At 40.3% G+C, this 25,680-nt stretch overlaps 1 long non-coding RNA gene across 1 annotated transcript in view; it reads left to right on the top strand.

The window, feature by feature from the left end:
* Positions 1–22,270, top strand: part of LOC115586181 (uncharacterized) — a 141,972-nt gene extending 119,702 nt beyond the window's left edge. Inside the window, exon 5 of the long non-coding RNA XR_003984832.1 lies at positions 22,017–22,270. This is a non-coding gene — a long non-coding RNA (uncharacterized LOC115586181). The remainder of the gene's footprint in view (positions 1–22,016) is intronic.
* The last annotated feature ends 3,410 nt before the right edge of the window (positions 22,271–25,680 follow it).

Here is a 25,680-nt window from a genome sequence, read left to right as displayed (position 1 = left end):
CTCATTTAAAGACATCAGTTCAGTGTAACAGTCCTTCTACCTTCTTTTCACCAAAGGAAAAAAAAAAAGAAACTCGCAAAAAATCAATGACTTTTAATTCCGCACTATTGATATGCTTAGATAATGCAGCAATTGAACTGTGCTTCTGCCAGTGGTGATGAGGAGCAGTAGATGAAGAGTAATTGGGCCCTGACCCTTGTGAGCCTCGGCCACTATATTGCCTAAGCTTCCCCAACACAGTCTCTTCTACAAGCAAGAGGGCTCATTTTGCAAACCCTCAGTTGTGGCAAGGTGATAAATTACAGTTCTTAACTATCATTGATTACTCAGTGTTTCTCCACTTTCTGTGACAACTGTTCAGTCACTCTGAATGGCTCTTAATGGCACATTAGAGAGAAGAAAGCATACAGTTTCCCCAGTATTGATTAAACTTGCTTGTTGCTTAATAAAGACAAACTGACATGCACTACACTTTGGTGGCCTGTGACCAAGTAGAGACATAAGACCCATATCATGTAAAACAATGAGATTTCACTGATTCTCAGATGGTTTGCATGTAACTGATTACAGTGGAAGTTGCCCTGCAATGATTTTTCATTCCTTCAGTAATTTATAAAAAAAAAAGCAGTAGCCTTGATAATTAAAAATCTTAATCTCAGAATTTTTTGTGATTTTGTTTGTCATCCAGTGAATAGTTCAACGTTAAGTCATCAATTTAGTCAGAAAGAAAACTGAAATACATTGACTATATTTAAAATGATTGTCTAAGCAGACACATATGAAAACCTAAGCAGTGAGTGTGCAGGTTTTATACCACACAAAAAAAGAAGCCAAGGTTTCCAAAAAACTTAAATATAAACCAACTTTATCGAACATTTCCCGAAGCTTGAACACTGAGTTCTCAATTGAAACTGCTTTTTTGACATTTTTTGTGTTCAAAATGTTATCAAATGTAAATTTGCTTTGGAAAGCTTTGGTTCAGTGGTACCTTGCTTTTCAATACAGATGTGCATGCTGCTTCCAGTACTCTGACATCCTCGTCATACAGTGATTATAATTAGACATATATAAAAGATGTATCATGTCTGAAATATCCACCCTGACATCATAAAATGATGAAACATCTTTTTGCAAGCACTAAATAAATGAAGCAGATGACTATCAAGTTCTGAGTATGGGTTTTAAATCTCTAAATCTGTATGGATACAACAGAGTGCCCTGTGGATTTCAGGGTCATGTTGTCCATTTTCAGTTGTATGCTGAGTTGAAGGTTGAACCTTAAAATGTGCTAGTGGTTTGTTCGACATGCTTCCTAACGACCATCCTTAAAGACAAAATAATGTATAATGTAATAATGAGGATGAATCATCATTATCATCATTATCAGAAGGATCCTTTCAATTGTTATTAATTGTTTAATCTTTCACTTTTCATCTAGCACCATCATCACATCAGAACTTTAATTTGTCTTTGGTTTGAGACCACATACTGTGGTGTTGTAATGTTATTACCATCATTAACAAATGTCCTAGGTGTTAAGTGCTAATTGGCAAATGTCAGCATTCAATATGCTAAACTAAGATGGTGAGCATGGTAAACATTAAACTTGCTAAACAGCAGCATGGTAGGTTTGTCATCGTGAACATGGTAGTACAGCCTCCCAGAGTTGCTGACGTCACTGTAGACTTTGTTTTTCCGAACACATGACCTTCCCTATCTTAGTTGAGTGGTGGTCCATCCACTGAGCGCTGACTATGACTTTGCGTCATTGTGCCTCGAGATGAGCAGAAGAACATCCAGTTTTCCCATGTAAAGTACTTGAGCCTTGTGTGACTCAAGAACGTAATGATCCGCTGGCATCGATATTTTTGTAATGCTATACTAGTTGCTGGCTGTCTGTGAACTCCAGCTGTTTGTCTGTTCACTGATGTTCTGAGTCATTCAGTTGACAACAGCAGCATAGTGATGGGGGTGTATTGGTCTGTAATGAGGCTCTGACACAGTCGGCATGACGTGTAGCACATCAGACATCAACATTTTTTGAGGAGAGGTGCGGTTAGGAGATCTTATTCAGTGGCTGATTTTGCTTGTCCGTGGGCAGTTTAAAAAAACAGACTGTGTCTCAAGGGAGAGCTTGTTCATAATTTTTTTATAGAGTAGCATATTTGACCAAAATTTTGAGGTATCGTCCTGCCAATGTGTGTTATTTAATATCACAGTTAAAGCAGTTCTTGTTTTTAACAGAACAGGATAAATGAGTAAGGCTGCCTATGACTGTGACTTGTATAAATCTCAGGCAAAAGACAATAAAAGACACTGATCCAGGCACAACCTCAGGTGTCAATGTTTGAATCCAAGTTAAGAATACAGTTTGTGAAGGTTTGTGAGATACTCTCTGCCGTTATGGTTTTTGCTCCTGCTGTGAGATGTGATGCTAACGGAGAGCCTGCGTGGCTTTAGCCAGATTCTCAAGCACAGCAAGCTGAAAACAAACAGGAACAAATCCTTCTTTTCAGCAAAGCCCAGCTAAAGATTCTCACAGTAACACATCAAACTTTGAAAACTTTGCTGTATCAAAGCATTAAATAAGATAAAGAGCACATTAAGTAAGAGGAATAATCATGTCTATGTTATATAAATACGTCCACAGCTGAAAGCAGGGCCTCTTCTGATGCACAAACGCTTATTGACTTAACGGGCGTGACATCAGTGACTTCCTCTTAGGCTTGTGAAGTTTTGAGATCCCCTGAGATGAACTGGACTGACTGAAAGAAAACAAGATAGTAATCCTTGAGTTGGGTTATTAGCCATAAGGAAAGGACAAAATGGCATTAAACTCTGCAGAAATGATTTTTTTGTGTAAATTAGATTACACATGATGATGATTTCAGTTTGAAACAGTTACAAATATTATATTTAATGTAGAAGTTATGTCATATAAACTGTTTTTTGGTTGGGTTTCAGTCATTCAGCTGTCTCTTTGCTTAAAGAGATAATGCAAACAGGCATGGTGTGTATTTGTGTTTGCGTGTGTGTGCGTGTGTTTGTGTTTGAAAAGCCAAGGAAACCAGTTTTTGACATTTCTGTCAGCTTGTGACCCACTACTCACAGGACTGACCCAGTCCATCAACAAAATGTCACTGAAGACAAATCAAAAAACAAAAGAAATGAACCCTCATTTGAATAAGGATAATATCATAATAGTGGCAGGTTGAGGAGTCTATAAGATGCTGTTGGAAAGATTTCTATTGTCTCTGAACCTGATGTCAAAATGCCATGAGAGGTGTCCCCCTGCCAGGTCAGTATGCCTCTGAGGTCGGGGCTTTTGCCCCAGCCTGGGCTGTAGGCCACACTGACTCTAGAGTGGGCCTGGCACTTGTGTCAGCTGCACATCATGTGAAACTACAGAGTTGAATTAGTATAACAGGGTTAAACTGATTAGGGATGCACTTGTGTTCAGTGGGTCACAGTTTGAAGAACAAAAGTGATATTAAAGGATCTATATTTCTCCCTTGGTGCCTTAATACCATCAGCTCTTTTAACATACAAAAGTCAGCTTGAGATCCCTGACAGATAGGTGCCATTTTTTCTATTCAGTTTAGCCTTTTCTTTCCTTTCTCTGAGGATATCACAAATCCCCCCGCTCCCTGAGCCCAGTCCTCAAATTCTTAACCCCATGTCTCCCCCTGTCAATACATGAACTCCTCTTTTCACTTTTAATTCTCGCTTTTTGGCTTGTACTCAAACTTCTGCTCTTTCTTGCAGTTTCCTTCTCACTTTCACCCACACTCATCCCTGGGAAATGTAGATCTTTTCCTGACAAGTTCCTCAAGAAGCAAAGCCTCTGGAGATCATCAGCAGAGCTCTGCCAAAAAATGCGTGGGAATAGTCTGGATGGGAAGGGGAAGGGACTTTTAATTGTTTTTCTTTTTTTCTTCTTCTGGAATTAGTCAGTGGGAAAAAAGGGAAAAATCTCTGATTGTTCCTTTATTTACCTTACAGTGAGTAAGATTTTAAACTGTGGGTGGCAGTGGCTGCTTATAGGAGACAAAATAGCATACTATTCTAGTGTAACTATAGCACTAATGTTTTCTAATGTCCTCCATGCGATACAAATTATGCACATGTTTTGTATGATATAAATCAAGCTACTTTGAAGAGTGAAAATTATGTACTCTGTGTGTTTACACACTCTATAACCTGCCTGTGTCAACAGCTGGAATAACAAGCGCTGTATTTTTGCGTTCATTAGGAGCTCAGCTCAGATGGTTTCCCGACTGGAGGCATTTTAAAGTTCAGCTCTGAGGTTGAGGGTCGGAAAGTGTTGAAAAAGGAGCCGAGTATATTTATAAACCGGCTGACATGTTTTATCTGGATAGGAGGAAATATCCTAATTTGTCAACTTAACATTCAGGGCATTGTTTGAAAAATCCACTGACAGGCATAAAACATTACGATAATAATGATGTTTAGACAAAAAGAATCATATTAAATTGCAGATGACATTATGGCCAGTAGGTTATATGTTAGTCTGTTGTGGTCGACTGCACTGCTGTCTTTATATCTGTTTTCTGCTTTCTTGTTTTTATTGGGTTTTAATTCATTTCTGATGTAGGTTCTTGGGTTCATAACAATATATTATGGACTTAAAAAAGGCTGTGTATCAAAGAGACAGATATTTTTATACCGTCCAATATTTCTACTAGTACATAGTAGTTTTTTCAGTCAATTTCAATTCATATATACTGTATATATTTTATATTTTCATATTGAGTTTATTCCATCAGTTAATGTTTGACATAAGCTCCGTTATCTCTACAACAAACTATGTACTGAAGAAAAATGTACCTTCAACATGGTTAGTGCCAGATGTGACAAGAGGATAACGGTACATAACAACTCATGATAAAGACCAAATAAGTTTTTTGCCGTACATAATGATTACAGTTTTCTTTTCATTTTCAAGTTTGACATTATTTTGGCTGTACAAATATGCATAAAATAGAAAATAACACACAAACACCAGTAAAAAAAAAAAAAAAAAAAAAAGAAATGGAAAGACAGTGCTTCGATTTTGTTAACTCATTTGTTGAATGGCAATTAGATTTTTACAGAAATCACAAATGCGGTTTAATCTCAAGTCTGCAAACAGTTTGAAATAGTTCGCTGAGTTGTTGCACAATGTCAGTTACCATCTTTGTTCAGTGATGGACATAAAAGGGCTTCCTTTGTTCGGACACAATGAGACTCCATTCTTAAAGCAGATAAGCATAACAAAGTAAAAGTAGGGGGCCGTCAAACATCCAAAACTAGAAGTGTCCAAGGAACACTATTTACATATTGGCTATTCTCATGGAGGGTATAGCTGAATAAGTTGTACTGATTAAATAAGTCTCGTGACAGTCACTCTCAATTACCCTTTTCCCCAGATAGAATAATAATAAAAATATGAATCGTGGAAGTGCTTAATTATATAAGGAACAATTGAATGTTTGAACTGAAGTGTTCATGTATTCACTATTTTGACATGAAGCTATTCCTAAATAATCATTATTGGGTTTGCCACTTGTTGACTGAGCCTTTTGTTGTTCCATCGGGACTATTATTGTTTCAATAAATTACAAGCAAATCAGGGAGAACACATTGGCCTCATTTACTAACTCACTTTATCGTCTTTACATTGCGAGAGGACTTGATTGGTATTTTCTACTGCTGGATCACTACAGGGGGCTGATTACCTAACAGTACTCTAAAGCGATCAACTGGGTATTGTAAACCAAGGAAGGTGATCTAAACATAGTCAGGATTTGAAAATCAAATCTCTTGTCCCGCACAGCTAAACTTAATATTTTGACGTTATATTGATTTGAAGCTGGAGGAGTAAGTAACAGGACGAGAGGTCCACATGTGGATGGTGGCATGCTGCAGGCTGCGCAGATCTGAAACCGGTGCCTGGGATTTGAATCGCTGCTCCACAGGAAGCAGGCCTGCTGGTTTGTTTAGCTGGATGTGATTTCGAGTGGCAGGAGGGGGTGTTGCCTGGTCGTATGAAACACAATGGGGCATACTTTCTGAACACGACTATTAGGCAATAATGACGTGGCTCAAGTCCAAATCATTCGCTGTACGTGTCTGCAGATTAAGATATGCCCCTCCTTGTATTAATAAAATAGTTGGCTCTGTGTGAGGCCAGTATATGAGTAAATGTTTCTGAAGTGTATATGCATGTTTCCAGGGGCAGAAATATAGTCTCTTTATCCTATTTTTCACCAGTTACAGAAACAGAAACTTCTGTTGTTAAGTTGCACAGGTAAATCACTGTTGTTAATGACTGCCATGGTCTGGGGATTTTTTGTATTTTTTTGTAACAAAGTCCTGATTCGTTGTTCCGCAATTGACCATTGCCCCGAGCCTAACTTACACCATAATAATGTCCCTTGTGTACAGTCCTATAAACATTTGACTAAATGCACTTTTAACATATTGAACACACAGAAAAAAAACAAAGAAACCCAGGAGTATCCTATTGCAGGAAATAACTAGTCTCATTTTCTCTGTAACTGATTCCAGGAAAGGAGCTACATGAGAGAAAGAAGTCAAGCAGTGGGATTTAGAACACTGAACAAGACAGATTCTTCCAAATTCTAATTGGAGAACAGTTGATTTAATTGGTATCCATTTGGCTGACAAAAGAAAGCAGGAGTAGTGGGCAGGCAGGAATGCCTCTGGGGCCGATGTGAACATGAAGTGGCTCTGCTCAACGCTCAGGGACGGATCACTTCCAAAGACAAACCGTGGGAGCTGGCAGGACAGATTGCAGTGGGAGGGAAGGAGGGGAGGGGACGGGGAGACCAAATTCATGGTGGAGTGAGGAGCTTTCAATAGAGAGGTATCTTTATTTGGAGAGGGAGGCCATTTTAGACGCAAAACTGAACTCCCACTCCGGGTAGTAATGTGTAATGTGACTCTGACCCTGAGATGAGAGAAGTGGACGTGGTTCAGCGAGCCTTGTAAATGCAGGCTTTCGGTGACGGACACAAATCTAAATTAACGCGACCAAAACAAAGTGTGTGGCTCTCGAGCTTTGGAAATGCATGATCATTTTCTTGCAACACTAATTTATTTGAAACATGAAAACATGCGGCAAATTTTTTTTTTAAAGTCTGGATTAAACCCCGTAGCCCTTTGTAGTCTTTAAATAAAAAACATCCATGACATTACGTTTTAGGAATGCTTGAAGGTCAGTCAATAATAATCTCTTTACGGATGTTGTAATGGCTGTCATTATAACTTGGCCTTCACAATAACCTATCAGAGATGAGATTTTGTTTTTATTTCAAGACATAATCACAAAGCCCTCTTTGCTCTCCGGAGCTTGTGTTGTTCCGCGGATGAAAAATGTAGTCATAGGTGTGTTGTGCTGTAGCCTGCGCCGAGCTGAGGGGGAACCCAGGTGTTGGAGTGTTTTTACTGCCTCTGTAGAGAGGAAGGGTGGGAGAGTGAGGGCAGATGACCTGGAGGGGGTTCAGAGGCAGGGGCCGTGCTTGGGAGACCTTCACAGTCTCCCTCAGGGGGATACAGCCACTGCTTATCTCTTCCTACACTTTTACTTCTTTTTTATCCTCTTCCACAGTACTGCTTTCATTTCCCTTTCCTCTCAGTTTGGGAGGACGAGTACTCCGGCATTATTTCCTACGAACGCCAGCCATTGTATTATCTGCTGACACGCGTTTTTCTAAGGGTGGAAATGCTCCTTTCTTCTCTTTTACAGCAAATTTTTGAACCTGGCTGGATTATAAATCTTAGTGTTAGCACTCTGGGATTAGTGTGTCTGTAATCATTTAATGAGTCCTGGACAATTTGGAGCACAACACGCACATACACACCCAAGACAACCCTACAAAGACATAGTATTATCACGATGACATTAATAGTTCTACACAAGACCTCTTTTCTCGTATTCAGTTAGAAAAGCCCGGTTACAGTAGCTCTTTTTCCCAAAGTGACTACAGTAGGTTTTTAATCCTCCTACAGTATATGACAGGCTTGCCCTCACCTTGCCCAGCACTTAAAGAAGCAATCTTTCAAAAAGTCCCCTTAAAGCCTATGTGAATGTACGTCCGTGCAGAGGAGAGTGCAGTATGCTGATGGAGAATGGGCCCATTCCTGATGTAAATGAAGAGATGCATATCAGTGTTAATCCATTGCTTTGTAGTCACGGCCATACCCAAAGTCTGTCTAATTTCCCTCACACTCCCTTTTGCAGCCAGAAGTGTATCGATCGGCAGTAATTGAAGTGTACTTGATAATCCGTAAGGCAACAGGGGAGAGGGAGACCCTCAACTCTCACATCGATGCACAGAGAATGGGGCTGTGGGGTTGTGTGTGTTTGAGTGTGAGTGTGTGGTGCGAGGGGGGCTCTCTAATGTATGGGCGGGCAAGGCAACACCTCCCTCACGGCTTCTTCTCAGCTGATTAAACTCATTGAGAGCCAGACAAGTGGAACAAATAGATATAAAGGTTTGCCTGGCAGCTTACAGCCATTCAGATTTCTTCATTGAAACGGCAAGCACCACATCTACACGGACCGCTTTATGCTAACATTAAGCAACTGGAGTGCCTGTTTTGAAATGAACCATACATTATGCACCACACTGGCTAAGATATCTCAGGTGGTGCAGTACACAATCAGCTGTAATGTTGTCAGCTTTCTTTTGAAAACCGACACCAGCCTGAAAGCACAATGTGTTGTTTGCTGTGTTGGCTAGTTTTTGTGTTATTCATCACAGTGTTACTTTGTTACTGTATTAATTTGAATAAAAAAAACAAGATTACCAGTCAAAAAAGTGTTAACTTTTACAACTAGTCAGCCAAAATATGAGAATTTTAACAAAAGAGAAATTAGTATTCTCTTTTTTTCCCCACAATTACTTTGAAATCACAACAGGTTGGCCTGTTTTTCATAACCCTGTTTGTGTTTCCAGCCTGTTTTATGATAATCATTTTGGAATACTTACATCCTGTCAACACGCCCCCTCCCCTTGTCTTTTTAAATGATAGCCTGGTGTTATTTGAAAGGGCAGGGATCATGTGATGGATTGTTTTATTTGTAATTATGCCATAAACAAGGAGGAATAAGATGCATCACTCAGATGTATTGTAACCAGAGGGAAACAATATTTGCTCTATGCTCTCAATGAGTTGTCAAAGATAAGTTTTGAAAATTGATTGGTAAGACAGGTTAGGGTTAGGGTTTGTTTCGTGTGCATGTGTGTATGTGTTTGCGGGCCTGTGTGTGTGTAATTCAAAACAGAGTGCAAAAATTGAATTTTCCCCGTGCGGGATTAATAAAGTTCTTTCTAATTTAATTGGAATGAATTACCATATTGGATAGACATCAGTAAAACATTTGATTGAACACGGCAGAACATAACTATGCAATGACAAACCTCTCACTGACCATGGTGCAAACTGCATCGATCAAAACTGCAGATTATGTAGTCATGAAAAAATGAATAGTTTTTTTTCTATTGAAGGGTGCGATAGAACTAATTATTAGCAGCAATCGGTGATGACAGAGAAAACAGGCCCTGGCATCTCGAAGTCGTAGGACCACCACAGTGATTATGGTCTCTCTGCGGATGTTGGAGCAGTAACTAGACGGCTGGTGGCATAATAAAGGGCATGCAGATTAAAGATGATTAAGAAAATGTCTCAACTGTAAATGTTATGAGATGATATTGCGATATTGAAAGTCATTGTAATCTTACAATGATGATTATAACTGTGCCATCTAGTTACATAATGATGCTCTGGTAACGATGTTGACAAATCTATCTATCTATCTATCTATCTATCTATCTATCTATCTATCTATCTATCTATCTATCTATCTATTCATCCATCCATCCATTCGTCGGTCTGTCTTAACATGTGTAAACATTTCACCGAAATCAAATTACATCTCAGCTACTACAAGGAGCTCCCTGTAAGAAAGAACACGTTGGAAGCTGCTGGTGTAATTGGACTAATTGAAATAAGTACTGTATATTAGTTGTATCATAAAGAGGCCCAAATGATTTAATTGCTCTAGACCTAGTTGTGGGGTCAGGTGAAAGGACACGCATGGAGCCTCCTTTTACAGCGTATTTATCACTGCTCCGTGACACCTGTTCACTCCCACTAAAGTGCTTCTTCCATTAAGCCTCAGTTATTCAGGTTTTTCAGGATCTTTGCCCGTTCACAGCGAAGCCATGTTTTATTTATAGCATACTCACGTTGACAAAAAACAACATAAAAAAATGATCAAACGGACAAAAACACAAAAATAATGGAATCAATACCAACATAATCTTTTAGTGTTGTTGAGAGATGAGCCAGGTTGCAGTCCAAATTATCTACGGTCCACAATAAGTCTGTTTTTTTGTTTATTTTTTGGTAATGAACACACGTTTTTTGTTATGCTTCATAATATATCATACATAATGGAATTAATGTTATTAACCACAGCTTGTCCAGGTCTTCACACCCAAACCTTTGAGGCTCTCTCACACACAGACAGAGGGAGAGAGAGTGAGTGTCTTACCCTGCAGAGAAAATAAGAAATAACCATAACTCCTTCCACTGCCAGCCTGCCCTGCATGACCCCTGTTTTAAGTGGGTAGCAGGTAATTGCTGAGGCAGTGTTACCCATCAGCCTACAAGTCCATGTGTGCCTTATGTGTCATCTCTATTTATTATATTCTGCACGCTCCCTAGGCCTTGGTAATCAATTTCACAAGGATACAGGGCTGATATCAGCTGCCGTGCACATTATGAGGCGAGCCCTCCTCTTATCAAGTGCAGAATTGCTGGCTAGAGGTCATGAACAGATAAACAGGGATGTAACACAACTCCCCCACTCACCTGCCCCCCAGTGAACACAGAGGTGCGAAGGTGATGTTGTGAGGGGGGGTACAAAGAACAAAACACCCAGCAAGGAAGAGGTTGTGACCCTTGTAAGGTGCCTCTTGTTACGCCCAACCTTCAGAATTTCATCATCAGTGCTACGGTCTGCTTAATAATACGGAAGCTCCCGTCTCATCTCTCTTGAGTCAGCGTATGTGTGCGTTTGTGGGTGTGCGAATGTTTGTGTGGCGGTGGAGGTGTGTGTGGGGCTGGAGGGGGGTTATGAGGCCTGCAGACACCCTCTCTCTGATTATCTCCAAGCACTCTTTGCAGACCTTTATAGACCAACCACAACTCCATCAATCATTTGCCCTGCCTTCTTACACTTTAGGCTGCCCCATGTCCCACCTCACCACTGCTGGGCTAATATTACCTAAAGCTGTGTCTGTAGTGGTATGTACTGAATAAAAAAAAAAACAAAGTGATTTCTTCCTCTGAAACTTAGGGGTTTAAAATATACATATGCATAATGTTTAGAGGGCAGAGAATCAGATGTGGTCCAATCAACCTCAGTATTGTTCCTCAAATTGTTATTTTTTTCCCTGACATCGGATCGATGGAGCTGCCGAAACGAGGTGTAAGGCAACGGCATTTGGAAAGAGAATTAAGATTCTGTGTTTAAACATGTTTTCAGCTCTGAGGGGAGAGATGTCTGACTAAGAAAGTGTTTATAGAGATCATTTGTGGTCAGCGGAGAAGTCGTGCAGTACTAGAAATGTCATGCAGTTGCATCAGCCTTAGTAAACATTAATTATGAGTCCATCTTTGTTTACTCATCCCTACACCCCTCACTGGCAGCTGTGCATATTTGCCAAGAGGATTGGATCTCCATGTCTCTATATTTTGGTGATGTGCCTATACTATCGACCCCGTGTGTTTGAGGAAACACGTTGTTATTAATTGCTAAACAGGTCAGCACCATGAGGGACGACATTAAATAATGGGATACTAAATGAAGAATATCTTTTTGAGAGAAACTACATGGGAAAAAACATTTTACTGTTCACTCTTGGATTTCCAGTATACAAAGTTTTGCCCTGGTCACCTGCCTTTTGTTGTAGACATGTGTCTGGCTCTCTCACACTAGCCACCCCCCAACCCCCCCCCCCCCCCCCACCGCCCCGCCGCACAGCTGACCTTGTGCAGCCTTTCCAGGCCAAAGACTTGATGAGTGTTTTTTTAGCCCATCCCCCAACATCCCTCGGCATGTGCGCTGCACATCCGCTCTGTCATTAAACCCTCCACCCATGGCTTTAGGACCTAACCATATGGTGCAGCTAGTGGAGTGTTGCAAGAAAGGCTTGGCTTTGGTCATAATCTGATGAATCTTTCTCAGAAAAGAGGTTTTCTATGATGACATCACAACCAATCATCTGGAAAAGAGTGTGCACTGGTGTGTTTATATGTTCGTGCATGCGTGTGTGCCTCTTGCATATTTTGTGCGTCATGCATGTATGTAGGCTCTCAGAACGTATTAAGAGGTGACAAATTAAGAAGCATGACAGAAATCCTCCAGAGACGCACAAGTGACGTGCTGCAGGACTAAATTTAAACTAAATATTCCTGTGGATGAGTTGTAAAGCACAACATCTTTTATTCGAATTTAGAAACAAAAAAACTTTCTTCAACACTTTTCTCTTTATTGTTCCTGTCATTTTCTTTCTCAAGACTTATATTACAAAGTCAAATGCCTTGAAGAACATATGAAACTGTTTAAAACCTCTGGTACCTTGTGCAAGATGAAAGGTTGCCCTTGGAGTCGTTAGAGGCATGTTCAATAGCAGCACGAACAATAGTTGCCAGTTTCACAGTTAAGACATGACCAGTTGTCTGGCAACATGTTTAGTATGCAGCAAGCAGAGCGTATCGCACACAAAGATGGAAGAGATTTTCTGTGGCTCACACAATCCGAAAAGAAGCTATCAATTCCCTGACATAAGAGTGAATGGATATGGTTGATGTCCAGGTGATGTTATCGCCTTCCACACACTAAATCCATGAAGGGAGGAAAGACAGTGAGGTCCATGCTTGTATGGCCTGAGAGAAAACAGTGTAAATGAAAAGCATGAGCTTTGTGGAGTTATCGTGGGTCACGGACATGTGTATGTGTGTGTGTTATAGAGGGAACGAGAGACAGACAGAGAGAGACAGGGAGAGAGAGTTCATGGAGTTTGTTATATAATGCTGAACCAGTTTCTGTAGTGTACGGTAGGTCACATTGTGACATCTCTGGCCTGACAGATGTGCTTATTGTGAAAATAAAGCCTGTTCAAATTTGGTAAATCTGGTATTTTATAGGCCATACAGTGTTGGGTTATCCAGTTCGTGTCGGGTCATGTCGGGTGATCGCCGGAGCAGTGTTTTTTCAATATTATTACTCTGTTTGCAGTGACCTACTGACCCCGAAAGGCAGAAATCCAAATGTGGTCACAAACCATAAGCTCATTTCCCCTTGGAAATTTGACCAAGTGTAATATCAGAGACGGCTTAAGGGCAGAGAAATTTCCCCGCATAATTTGAAATGTGTACAATTAATCCAGATTCCAGCATGCTGCATTGCTGACTGAAACATTAATCTATGAAAATATCTTTGCTCTCCTGTGAGTTTGCACGTTTACAAAGCTGCCTCTTGCAAAGTTCAAAGAGTCCATCCACACATACAAAAACATACTAGCATTTACTCTAATAGGCCTAGAGGCCTCTTGACTTTCTCATTTAGCTCTTTTGTGTATGTCAGAGGAAGGGGCAAGGGGGGAACATGGGGCCTTAAACAGTAATTTCACCAGAGTGAAGTGTATTGCAGATGGGAATTATTAATTTGTATCTGCTTTGCCTCAGTTCTACCACTTAGTGAAGAGGGGAAAAGTGTCATTCTATTCAATTTTTGTGTTTCTGAAGTCTCTGGTCTCGAGCACAGCCTGGTCCAGGGTCGTGAGTGTTAAATGTCAAGCCTTGTACTGAGCTGTCAAAGAACAGAATAGGCCCGGGATGATTGATGACTGGAGAGCCTGAAACCAAAACCTCCCAATTGCAAATGCTACCTTGCGTCAGTCTTCTTACCCCCCCCCACCCCCCCCCCCCCCCCGCTTTCTTTCTCACTTCTGATAGTTGCTTACTATAGGGCCGGGGCAGCTCCCACATGCACATTCACACACACTCACACAACTATCCCTCAACATACCAGCATCAGTAAAAAAAAAAAGAAAGAAAGAAAAAAAGAAAAAATTCTTCTCTGCACACAACCAAGAGTTGTTTTGTATGTATGTGGGGAAATCTCCTCCAAAGTATTTGAGCATTTAATCCCACTAAAAGAAAAATGAACCACAGATTTCATTTTGGTATATTTTGCTTTTTTGACTCCGGCTGTGACATTTGTAGTGGGAGTGTTATTGGGTAGTACAAATCCAGAGGATTGCGAAGTAAGTTAAGACGATAAGTGAATAACTGGAGTTCCAGGCTGTGATGACAAGATTATTAATGGCTCAGGCTGGATCGTACTTAGCCCCCATGCATATTCAGTGGAACCATACAGATGGGCTCCTGGCTGTGAAAAGTTTTCTGCTGTCTGCTATAGGTCAATTAGTCCACAGTTCAACGTCTTAATTTTTGTCCGTCAGTCCCTCTAAAAATCAACATAAAAAAGCCCAGATAAATCACCTTAGTAGCACAAATTTATGATAATATGAATCTAACACGATATTAATAAGTAATTAATACAGTCCCATTTTTACATTAGGTGCCATTTAAATTGAAAATTATACTTGTAAGCCTTGTTCCCTGCAATCTTAAAAGAGATTTAATAAAACATAGATTGAGATAAGTCGTAAGACAAATCATGTGCTTTAAATGTTGAAGATTCCCTCAGGGTGCACATGTGTTCAGTGTAATTATTGTATATTGATGGTCCATGGAATCTAATATGGCGAAAATATTTATGCCCGCTAGCCTGTGACAGCTTTAACAAGGAGCACTTCTGATGAAGATATCTCCGCTGAACACAGAAATGATCAAAGACTGTCATAGCACTACAATAGTTCCATTTGTCTGCCTTGGCAGGGACATACATCCTGCTTACCGGATGGTTAATCAGAGACTCCCTCTATCATCTTCATCAGGATTGCCTGTGGTTTCAGAGAATGCGTAAAAACCTGCTCACATTTCTTTATCTGTCTTTCTCCCACCGCCACTCACTTGTCCCCCCCCCCAGATACTATCTCGTCTCAAAGCGCTGTCCGTTTAGCAGATCAACGAATTATCTTTTTCAGACCCTCAAAGCACTAATTTCAAATTATCACATCACTTTATTTATTTCTTTGAGTGTAAAAGTGTAAAACAGGCTATTGCTGGTGTGGCAATTGTTGTTGTCGAGGTATATGATACTCCTACACGTGTCAGTCTGAAGTCCCCCTATTAAAGCAAGCATCATTTCACTCACCTGAAGCGGAGAGCAAAGAGGCTGTGAAATCACAGCGTCGGAGCGGCTCAACACCTGCCAATCTGACCCGCAGTGACAGGCCACGCTCCTCTTGCCCACATTAATAACATAGATAAACATAAAGCTAAATACCAGGCCATGCTCTGTTAACTTTTATGTGGTTAAGAATGATTGGCTTTTTGCTTCACTACACCAGAGGGATCAAATGTACCCGGGAAGGATATCAGAGTGTTGGTCTCCCAATAGAAATCCCGCTCCGTTCCTTTTACCGGCCATGCATATATAATTATCAGTGTTCCCTCTCAGCGCTACCTGCAACCTCTGTGGAGGTATTGCACACGATATTGTGTGATATGTACTAAGTGGTTTTGGCAAGGGGCTGCAGTGGGACTGTTTGACTATGTATGCACAATGTATATAAATGAGTTCGAGGATGTACTATAGCTTTGTAACGTATGAATAACACCTGCCCCTTTTTTTTAATGACACTGAAGCATACCAGAATAACTATTGTAGATTTTACCATGACACTGTCTGCATAGCCTTTTAAATGTCATGTTAGGTATCATATTATTTTACACTAGAGTTTTGTTCTGAAAATATTGATTATTTTTTGTTCTAGAATTAAACTTTGGTGTATGATATAAAATAAAATGAGGCCAAAAGTATGATATAGTTCTAAAATAAATAGTAGTTAATTGTTCCATTGGTTTTTAATGGTTAAATATTTGGCAGTTAAGTTAATGCACCATGATTTGTTTGGTCCCACCAAAGAACCATATTTCACATCTTGACATTTAAAAGGGTGGAATTGAAGGTCGTTAAGGAGCAGCGGGTGCGGGCAGACGTCTGCAACTGTTTGTTTACCATACCGCTCATTGGTGTCAGACTTCCTGACATTCTTGTACCTTATCTCCACTACTCTGAAGTCCGCAAACTGGTGCCAGTGAACAAGGGGGATGTGTGTGGGGTCTGCTTCCACGGCATGCTGCATTGCGCTCTCTCACCGGGACTGAGTCCAAAAGAGCCAGGCTTGTGCTTTTGAGGAGTCGGGGTCAGGAGAGATTAACCCATGTGATCCGGCAGCACTGGGAGAAATTTGACTGAGTGTGGAGCAGAGGTGCTGCAGAGGGCAGTGCAGGCCGGAACAGGTTCAGCCCCTGCTTGCTTATCTCTGGGCCCCACTGTCGACAAAACTCCTTTGGTCAAAGAGTGCTGAGAGTGGTGTAAAAAACGTGTTTACAATTCAAGGAGGTCAAGGACTTGAGGACAGATAACTATTAACAGAATAATGCCGCAGTCACTCAAAAGAAGGGATGGCATTAGAGTGAAGGCGAAAATAATCTCAGAAGATTATCACACTTCATTATAATAGTTAAATTATTACCTTGAAAAAATGTGACAATAAACAGATACATTTAAATGTGAAATGTATATATATATATATATATATATATATATATATGTACATATATATATATATAATAATGACAAAACTTAATATTTCAAATTATGAGCAACTGTAAGTGAATTAATTCACAGACCAGAAAAAAATACATAAATCATGGCAGGATGGTGATAGTACACCTGTTTCAGAGATAATATATTGAACTAACCCACTCAGAACAGTATGTTTAAGATGCCACGGGCTTGCCAGTGTGTAATGGTTTCCTTGTCGACTCATTCTTCATTATTTTACTGTATTTAAATATAGACTCAAAGGCACATGTGAGCCAGCTGGCAAGGGTGATAATCTCCAGACCTTGAAGTTTTCCTCCAAACGCATGAAGGATCTATTACACATGCCTGAGTAAATAGGTGACAAAAACACAGTGGAGTACTTCGCCCTATGGATCGACAGGGCAGCTGCGAGGTTTGTCGGTCACAACGATGAATAGTGTCACACTTCTTTGAGGTCTCAGCCTCCTGTAAAGGCCTGTGTGATCAGACCAACTCGGATCCGTCTGTATCCATGCAGAGTAACATCAGTGACAGGTGGCCTGCCACTTTAGTGTGAATTGCCTCCCTGTGACAAACTCACCGAGGAAATAAACAGGAGCCAGTGGAGGAAAATTTCATTTCTTGTTCAAATTCTTCTTACGTTACCCTGCAGGATTAGAGCACAGTAAAAACCGCGGTACAAGCCAGTGAGGACTGATGTAATTGTACTGTGTGTTTCCAATGGCTGACAGCTACGACTGACATCTCCCCTAAAGGTTTGGTGACCTCCATTCTTGCCCAAACCTGTCTAAACATACTATCTTCACATCGTTCCAGGGGTTAGCAATGTGAAGCAGCTGTTTTCCTGTATATGAGTTCAGTTTGAGCTTCACCCTGCAACAGCTAGCCCCCCATCCCCCATATTCTGTCTCACACACAAACAGATACAAACACACAAAAACACACTTTCTACCTTTCTCACACACTCCTCTCTATTAATAGGCTGTTTCTTCACATGCACTGCAGCGACGGCCTTCGAGAGCAATTATTGCCCCAAGTCAAACATCATTATGACTTGATCGATGAAGATGATGTGGATAAATGTGAAAGAGTGAATTGTGGACACAGAGCAGATGATTTGAGTTAAAATTTGCAGGCAACCACAAGGGTTGGTTTTATTTTTCTGCCTTTCTATTTATAAAAATGTCTGATTTAAATTTTTAAATTCAGGTTTAAGATTCCTATTTTCTACCCATGTCTGTAAATGTTTTTATAGTAGCAACTCACTGTTGTTATTTTCCAAGAACAGCATTTTTCTCTCTCCTAGATATCCATGTGAAAAGACTTGCTCCATGCTGTTTATGTTTCATACAGTGCCGTCCTTACTTTTTTGTTGCAATCCAGCATGAATTCATATTAAATGTGACTGCATCCATCAGCACCTCCCTGGCAGCGCAGTTGTCTGGCTCTTGGTGTTTAATCTATTAAAGTGCACCCTTGCCTTTTTCCATGACATTGAGAATCTGAAAACTGGCTTTGAGCTGACATCATGTTTGAGGATCAGACTCCCATCGACATGGGCATACTCATATCTCCTTGTCTTATTGATGCCACGACTTTAAGGTTAAGGAGCTGTTTTTTTCTTTTAGTTGCATAATCCTCTTCTGTTAAAATAATACGACAGTTTTTTTTTTTTTACAGTAAAACAGTAAGAGACATTGAACGAGCCCATGATATTAATGTAACTAATGTAAACAGTAATCTAATTAGAGGAATGTAAGGGCTTGTAATAAACCCATAATCAAGACAATTATGTATAGTATTGTATTTATTCAGTTGATTGAACTAGTGTTGATCAGCGACATATTCTAAATAAACATGGTTAGAAAACCCTGATCCAGTGGTGATCAGGCTGTTGGATGTAAATGATGCAATGAAGTAAGAGAGATGGAAAATAAATGGTTGCTTGCACTTAATTAGGCACGGGACGATATGAAAATGTATCGTCACCATTATCCTGGACAGAATAACTGCAATTAACAATACTATACTGGCAATCATAAAAAATATGACAATATGACAGACAGAATATTATGCTGATGGAGACTGGACTGCAAACTGGAAGCGTTGAATACATTTCCGCACGATTTAACTTTTTTTGTGGGGGACACCATGGGCCAGCCGTGCCGTCAGTCATGGTGACAGGTTTAGGATTTTTGCAATGACTAGAAGGATGTGGGCTCCACCCTTGCAGCAAATCAGCTAGTTAGCGAGCTAGACAGCTTCATAAAGTCCTTCATGTGAAGATATCTACGACTATCCCAATAATGGAAATTCATCCCGATCAACTTTTTTTCTTGAGATTACTTGTTCGAAATCTGTGGTAATATCTTTATTGTCCAACCCCTATGCATAATACACAATTCATATTGGCATATAGCCTCAAGCCAAACCTGCATATGCCTATACATTCCTTTGTTATACATTTTCTAAACATGGATAGTTTTTTTTGGAGTAATGAATCATCATTACTGTATGTTGGGTCAGTTTGAGTACAAAACATGACTGCTTATCAACAAGGGTGTAAACAAAAGTGTAATGTGGCACATTGTGTGTTTACGTACTGGTGTAGAGAGAACTGGAAGGAAAGGGAAGTGAAAATCCTCCTGACGTTATTTTACATTTAAAGTCTTTGTACTGGTGTGAGCAGAAAAAAAAAAGGAACAACTGCCAGTGACGTGATTGGCCTAGGCAATGCTGTAACAGGGAGAGAAAAGAAAGCGGCAGTAGCTGGTACTTTAAAGTGTCAGAGTCTTTGTAGCAATGACTAGTTTATGATGCTGATGTCAAGCATCACACTCAATGAGGCCTTTGTCCCAGGCTGAGACCAGGGCAGTGGGAAAACTGCCCACTCTTAGTCGGCAGGCCCATCCATCTTTCCATGAGGCCTTGCCGTCCCCTTTGCACCAAAACTCTTGTGTATTAAAGATCTCTTGGGTTAATGCGCTGGAAAATTGGCTTGCATTTTTATTGGTGGAGGCCAGCTAAATGAAAGAAAAACAACTGATGGAGGGTAGGAGACGAGAAAAATATCTGGAGGACTGATTGTGGAGGGCAGGCCCTCAAGACTTGTTTCCTGTGACTTCGGCGAAAGAGAAACCCTGTGTCTGACACGCCAGAGATGATATTGTGCTCGGGCTGAGTGTAGCTCCGTCCATTTATCATTACCGTCATAACCAGCGGTCGCTACTGCTGAAGTATTGACCCGGTCATGATGTCTGTAATAGGACATTAGAGATAAATCTGAAGGGGACACCAGTGACGATAGAAGTAATATTCCATTTTCGTCCTGTTTCCCCTTTACAATCAAATATCACATGCCATATAAAATTAATCACTGCCATTTTTTTTCTTCACGTTTCAATTTTATAAATCTGTAAAAAAAATAAAATCTGTGCCGGCTAACTCATCTGTTTCCCTCCAATAACATGTTTACCTCTGAGGATTTTATTGACACATACAGACCACTTGTGTCACCTACTGCCTCTCACTCGTTTTGATGAAGGTGCTTAAGTCAAACCTCAGCACGGAACACATCAGAGCGATCAATGAGCGCGGAGTGACTGACCTACTGGACACATTTATGGGTGTGGGAGGCTAATTAGGAACCACTTCCCAGGCTTGGAAAGACAAGCCCACAGAACAGCTGCTGGTCAGCACTGGACTCCTATCCATGGGTCAAATAGGTGGCAGCTCGTCACAGACAGTGACACAGCTATAGGTCTAGAGAGGCCAATTTACTTAATGGCTAGCCCTGGGGCTGGGGACTCCCAGTATTTCTTTACTTGGACACTTGTAGATGACAGTGCAAGAGCCAAAACGATCCACTTTATCACAGCCGGTCTCATAGGAGAGCCATGACCAGAGCCATTTTACAGGATAGTCCTTTGTCTTTCAAAGTGAATTTAATGAAGTGAAGTGTTGAAAGTTGTGATGGAAATTTATCCCAAAAACTGTTTACGTTGTTATTTAATGCTACATTAACTATCATAATGTGTTAATGCACTGCAATTGTTCAAGGCAAACAACAGATTTATTTTTTCCAGTGGTGTGAGGATTTTATCTCGCCGAAAGTAGCTCCAGAGGGCTTCATGTCAAACACGGTCATTGACATCACCACTCTTAACTGTAGCGTTTACTTTTTTTTTTCTCTCAATCATGCCCCTGAGGGTCAAAATACTTTAGTCTCAGGCGTCTCTTAACACACAGATGTTACTGTAACACAGACAGGAAATCATGGCCAAACATCACCTTTGACCCCACATGTCAGCTGATCCACCATCACCTCTTTTGAAATAGACTCTCAACTTCTATAAATTACCAGATTTTCCCACCATGTCCCTCCATTCACGTTGTCTGGCTCCAGCCATTTTCCACTACAGACCCTGCGGTCAACTAATAGTGATTGCACAGTTGCTGAAAATCTGTCCCCTTGGGTTCAGAGAGGTCAAAGGGCTCACACCAGGGTCACAGCCTGTCTTTATGTCTCTTCCCACCAAAGGCTTTGTGATGAATAGAGAGCCCCAGGAAACAAAAGCTTTCAGCAAAGACAAGCAACTTTGCTCAATACATCAGCACCTCCACTCACTGCCGCCCTCCCTGGTAAAAACACACTTTCTAACTGAGATAATGTGCGATTGAGGGGGGAGCAAAAACCCACAAGGACGTTTCAAGCAAGCGAAGATGAGTAGTGAAAACAGAAGAAATCTGACATTTAATATTCAGTCCACAGGTAGAAAACGGAAGGAATGGAAAGAAAACAAAACACATGCATGCAACAGCATAACTGCACTGAAGGTCAATCTGCTTTTATTATTAAAAACAACGTTTCAAATGCACATGTATACTGTATTTCTTTGAAATACCCATTTATTTTTACATTAACATAGCATTCCAGCTGTAAACTACACATGCTTTCCTTTTCTTTGCAGAGAAATGTTGCAATACCATGACAGCGTTTTTCTACAGCTCTATTAGGAGCCTCTAGTGCGAGCTGCTGGAACACCTTTTCTTCCTCGGCTTGTTTTCCCTATCATTGCATTTGACCCTTGTAAAACTGTATCAGCAAACTAATAACCAGGCTGGCCTCTAATCTGCTGCCTTTGTTCCCTTCTCTTCTTATAATGTGTTGCAGATTCCAGAGTTTGAAACTGGCAGGGAGATTTTCAGCAAATGACATCTGGTTAAAGGTCAGATTTGGGGGGCCCAGTGGGTGAAAGGTTGAATAACTCCAAGGAAGGTAGTGACCACGTCTTAGGGGAGACGTTGTAGACCTTGTTTTGGGCAAATCCTTATCCTATGACCCGTCTCATCATTTGAAAATCTCAAATAAAAACATTTTTTTACTTTAGATTGTCTGTTTGGAGAAGATGTAACTAAATAATTTGTAATGTGTAAGAGTCAAACTAATTAGAACGGTTTTGGTCTGTGGTTATATGGAACTGGTTGGTCAATTCATGTGTTTTTTTTTAGTAAATGTGTTTTCTTCACTTTGATTTACTGTTTTTAACCAAGCTTTAAATATAAGTGTGGTTAAAGTTTGCAGAGGGGATCCAAGTCCCCGAGTTCAAACTGCAGGTGTGTAAAATGGAACATGCACTTTTCTTCTAAATTAGGCATTCAGGGCATGGAGAGAGCGGTGGGGAAATTAGTGGAATAACTGGTTGATTCTAACCAGATGATTGCTTCAGTTGGACACCAGAGAGTTTTCATTAGGTCTCTAATTTACAAGCCTCCCTCTGCATTCCAGCCCATGGAACAACTGCCCCAGGTCTTAAAGACCTCCTTTAGCCTTTGCCCTCTGCAAAAGTTGTTGCCAAAGCCTGTGCACTTCTAAATGTACAAATTACATTATGGAGTGTTGTCCTACCTTCCAATGTTGTTGGAAGAATTGAAGTTCAGACATTAACTTTATGTAGCACTATTATGCATTATTATTTGATATTATGATATATGTTAATATAATAATCATCAGGTGTCAGTAAGAGAGCAGTGACTGTTATGTATCCACGACATCATGAAACCATTAAACCTCCGGTACAGGAATTTACTGCAGAGGTTGCCTGAAAAATCTATATACTTTTGATTTATTTTTCCTCAAAATATATTCAGGGCACTGGGATTTAATCTGTATTTATTTTATTTCATTTTGACAGTTTGATTATCAACAATCAAATGGCACTAGCACATTTTCAGTCATAAAATTCAGACCGAATTTTGAGAAAATCTGCAAAAGAAATGCAACTTAATGTGCGCCTCTTATCTACTGCTGTTATGCTGATAAGCATGTTGGTTTATCAAGAGAATCACCAGGGGCCAGTTATATAAACGATGCATATGCACAAAAATGTGCATTCATACCCGATGAGTTGGATGTGAAACATGTGGTGAAAGTGGTGGTTTACAAAATAGCTGAAATGTATAAAACCTGATCAGAGGTATGCACAGCTTTATAAATCTGAAGAAAATAATGCATATTCGTATCTGTGTCTTTGTGTAGATTCCCAACTAAAACTGTGTGTTTGCACAGAGTTTTTATGCATCTGGCCCCGGGTGGCGCTAATTTTCCAGTTGGGTGCATTTAACCATTACAGAAGAAGAGAGCGCAACAAGTTGATGTGATTCAATGAGCACAAGTGAAACCTTAAGAGGGGGTTTCATGCATAAGTTTTAACGTTTGCTTTGTCATTGTTCACAAAATACTGACAAACATCCAGGCAAGAGAATCTGGAAATTTAAACTAAAAAAATTAAACACAGCTATTGAAAGGCTTTAAATACAAAACACAGATTTCTATCATGGGGTAAACTATTAGAAAGATATATTCTCACCGCCCAACAACATTGTTGTTGATTTTCTTGCTCTTTCTGATTGACTGATTTGTTTTTTTTATAATTAACTAACTAATTCATGATAAAAAGAGAAAGAAACCGCCTTCTTTTGAGGTCATTAAAAGATAAAATATTATCATTATTGTTAACCTGTCTGCCATGAAGCCTGTTCATCCCATGAAATAATAAAGCAATATCATTTACCTTTAATTTATAATCGAGGATACTGATTATTTAACCCAAGGTTGTGATCTTACCCAGCAGTGACCTGCATGCAGCGGTCACAGATAAACATGTTATGTTATATATATATATATATATATATCCTTCTACCAAAAATTTGAGGACCTGCTGTCTGCTTCTTCCAAGGGCACACAGTTTCCTCCAACATGAGCACCACCCGGGTCGCTCTAACGGCTGATGACATATAAACCTTCAGCCACTCTTCAGGATATTTTTCCCCTTAAAAGTTTGCTTTGATAAATGAACCTCTGTGCGCTGCGCTGAAGGAGAGATCCATACAGTACAAGCTTGTACAGACACACATAAACGCCCCATTGTTAGGCTGTAAAGGCCTCATTAAACATTATGTGTTTGTAATGATTTTTATTTGCTGCTGAAAAACAATAATTCCATTTTGTCAAAACCGACTCGTACTGGCAACGTACAGTGGCAATCTGGTTTGGCACAATAGATTACAAATGTTTACACCAAAAGCCTTGGCTTGATATGGAATTTACTTGATCCAGATAGTTTAGTATAGACTCTACGGCTTTCAGATTCCTCATAAGCAAATATCTAAAATGAGCCACAGTTTCGCTGGCTTGCTGCTGCTTGCTGCTGCTGGTGTTTGTAAACAGTGGGATGGATGCGGGCGGACCATGTGCCTCCGCTAATGATGTTGTAGGAAGGGAGGGAACACTATGGGAGGCCCCATGCCGCTGCTTAACTCTCGCTTAGCTGCCAGGTCATGTGTGATTAAGAGGTTTGTGTTACCTGGAGCCCTGCTGAGGAACTTTCCCCTGGAGGGGAGTTTGTCCCGTCCACCTAATCTGAAGAGGCCACGAATGGATACAGCACCATTTACCGGTAGTTTTATCACTATTCTTCCCAGGGGAACTCTCTCAGGCTTCATATTCAATTTAGTAAGCAGGCAGGAGCTTACTCACCAGAAGAAGAAGATTAAATGCTGGTTATATGATACAGCTAAATTATATGTTAAAGAAAAAAGGTGATCGTATTTTTCACTTTGGGACATGAAAAAAAAAAACCTCTGCGTTCAATGAAATTCAAATTGTGCTGGAGTGACAAATCAGGAGAATATGAAGACTGTAAATTAAAAGCAACCAAAATTAATTGAAATTGAAAAACACTTTAACCATGTACAGTAATTACTACCTCAGTGATCCATTTATAAAAATGTCAATTGGTTTCAAATGAATGTTCAGAAAATGCTTGTCCCCTGTTTTTTTTTTTTTTGTTATTGACCAAGGATAATAAATAGTCTTCAAATTGTCCCTGAAATTGTGTCCAACAGTGATTACAACTGGCATCACGCTGTGTTTGTGTGCAGTGGAGCAGGGGTGGAGATGAGCGGGGGGTCGTGGTGGTGGAGCAGGGATAGAGCTGAGACAGTAGTGGGTTAGGAGGTGGCATGGAGGACAAAGAAGAAGTATCACAGAGGGAGAAGTGTAAGCATGACCATGCTCCTGTCCTTGTTTGTGAAGTGATGAATGAGAGGGCTGTGCGGCGCTTGAGGCACTCTGGTATTTGAGAGTTGTCTTCAAAGGCGCCATCCATGATCCAAGGGTAGGGCGACGTTATTCAACAGCCCGGAGACCTACTGTCACTTCCACAATAGTTGTTAGTCGTTAATGCTCTCCGATACTGTAAAATGTTTGTGTACAGGGTTTTTATTAGTAGACTTTGTAAATGCCGCAGTAACACAGGCACATGTTTCCAATTATG

The sequence above is a fragment of the Sparus aurata genome, chromosome 8 (assembly GCF_900880675.1).
Source record: "Sparus aurata chromosome 8, fSpaAur1.1, whole genome shotgun sequence".
NCBI classification, from domain to species: domain Eukaryota; kingdom Metazoa; phylum Chordata; class Actinopteri; order Spariformes; family Sparidae; genus Sparus; species Sparus aurata.
The sequence above is the reverse complement of the archived record's forward strand: the minus strand, read 5'-3'. Positions and strand labels throughout refer to the sequence as shown.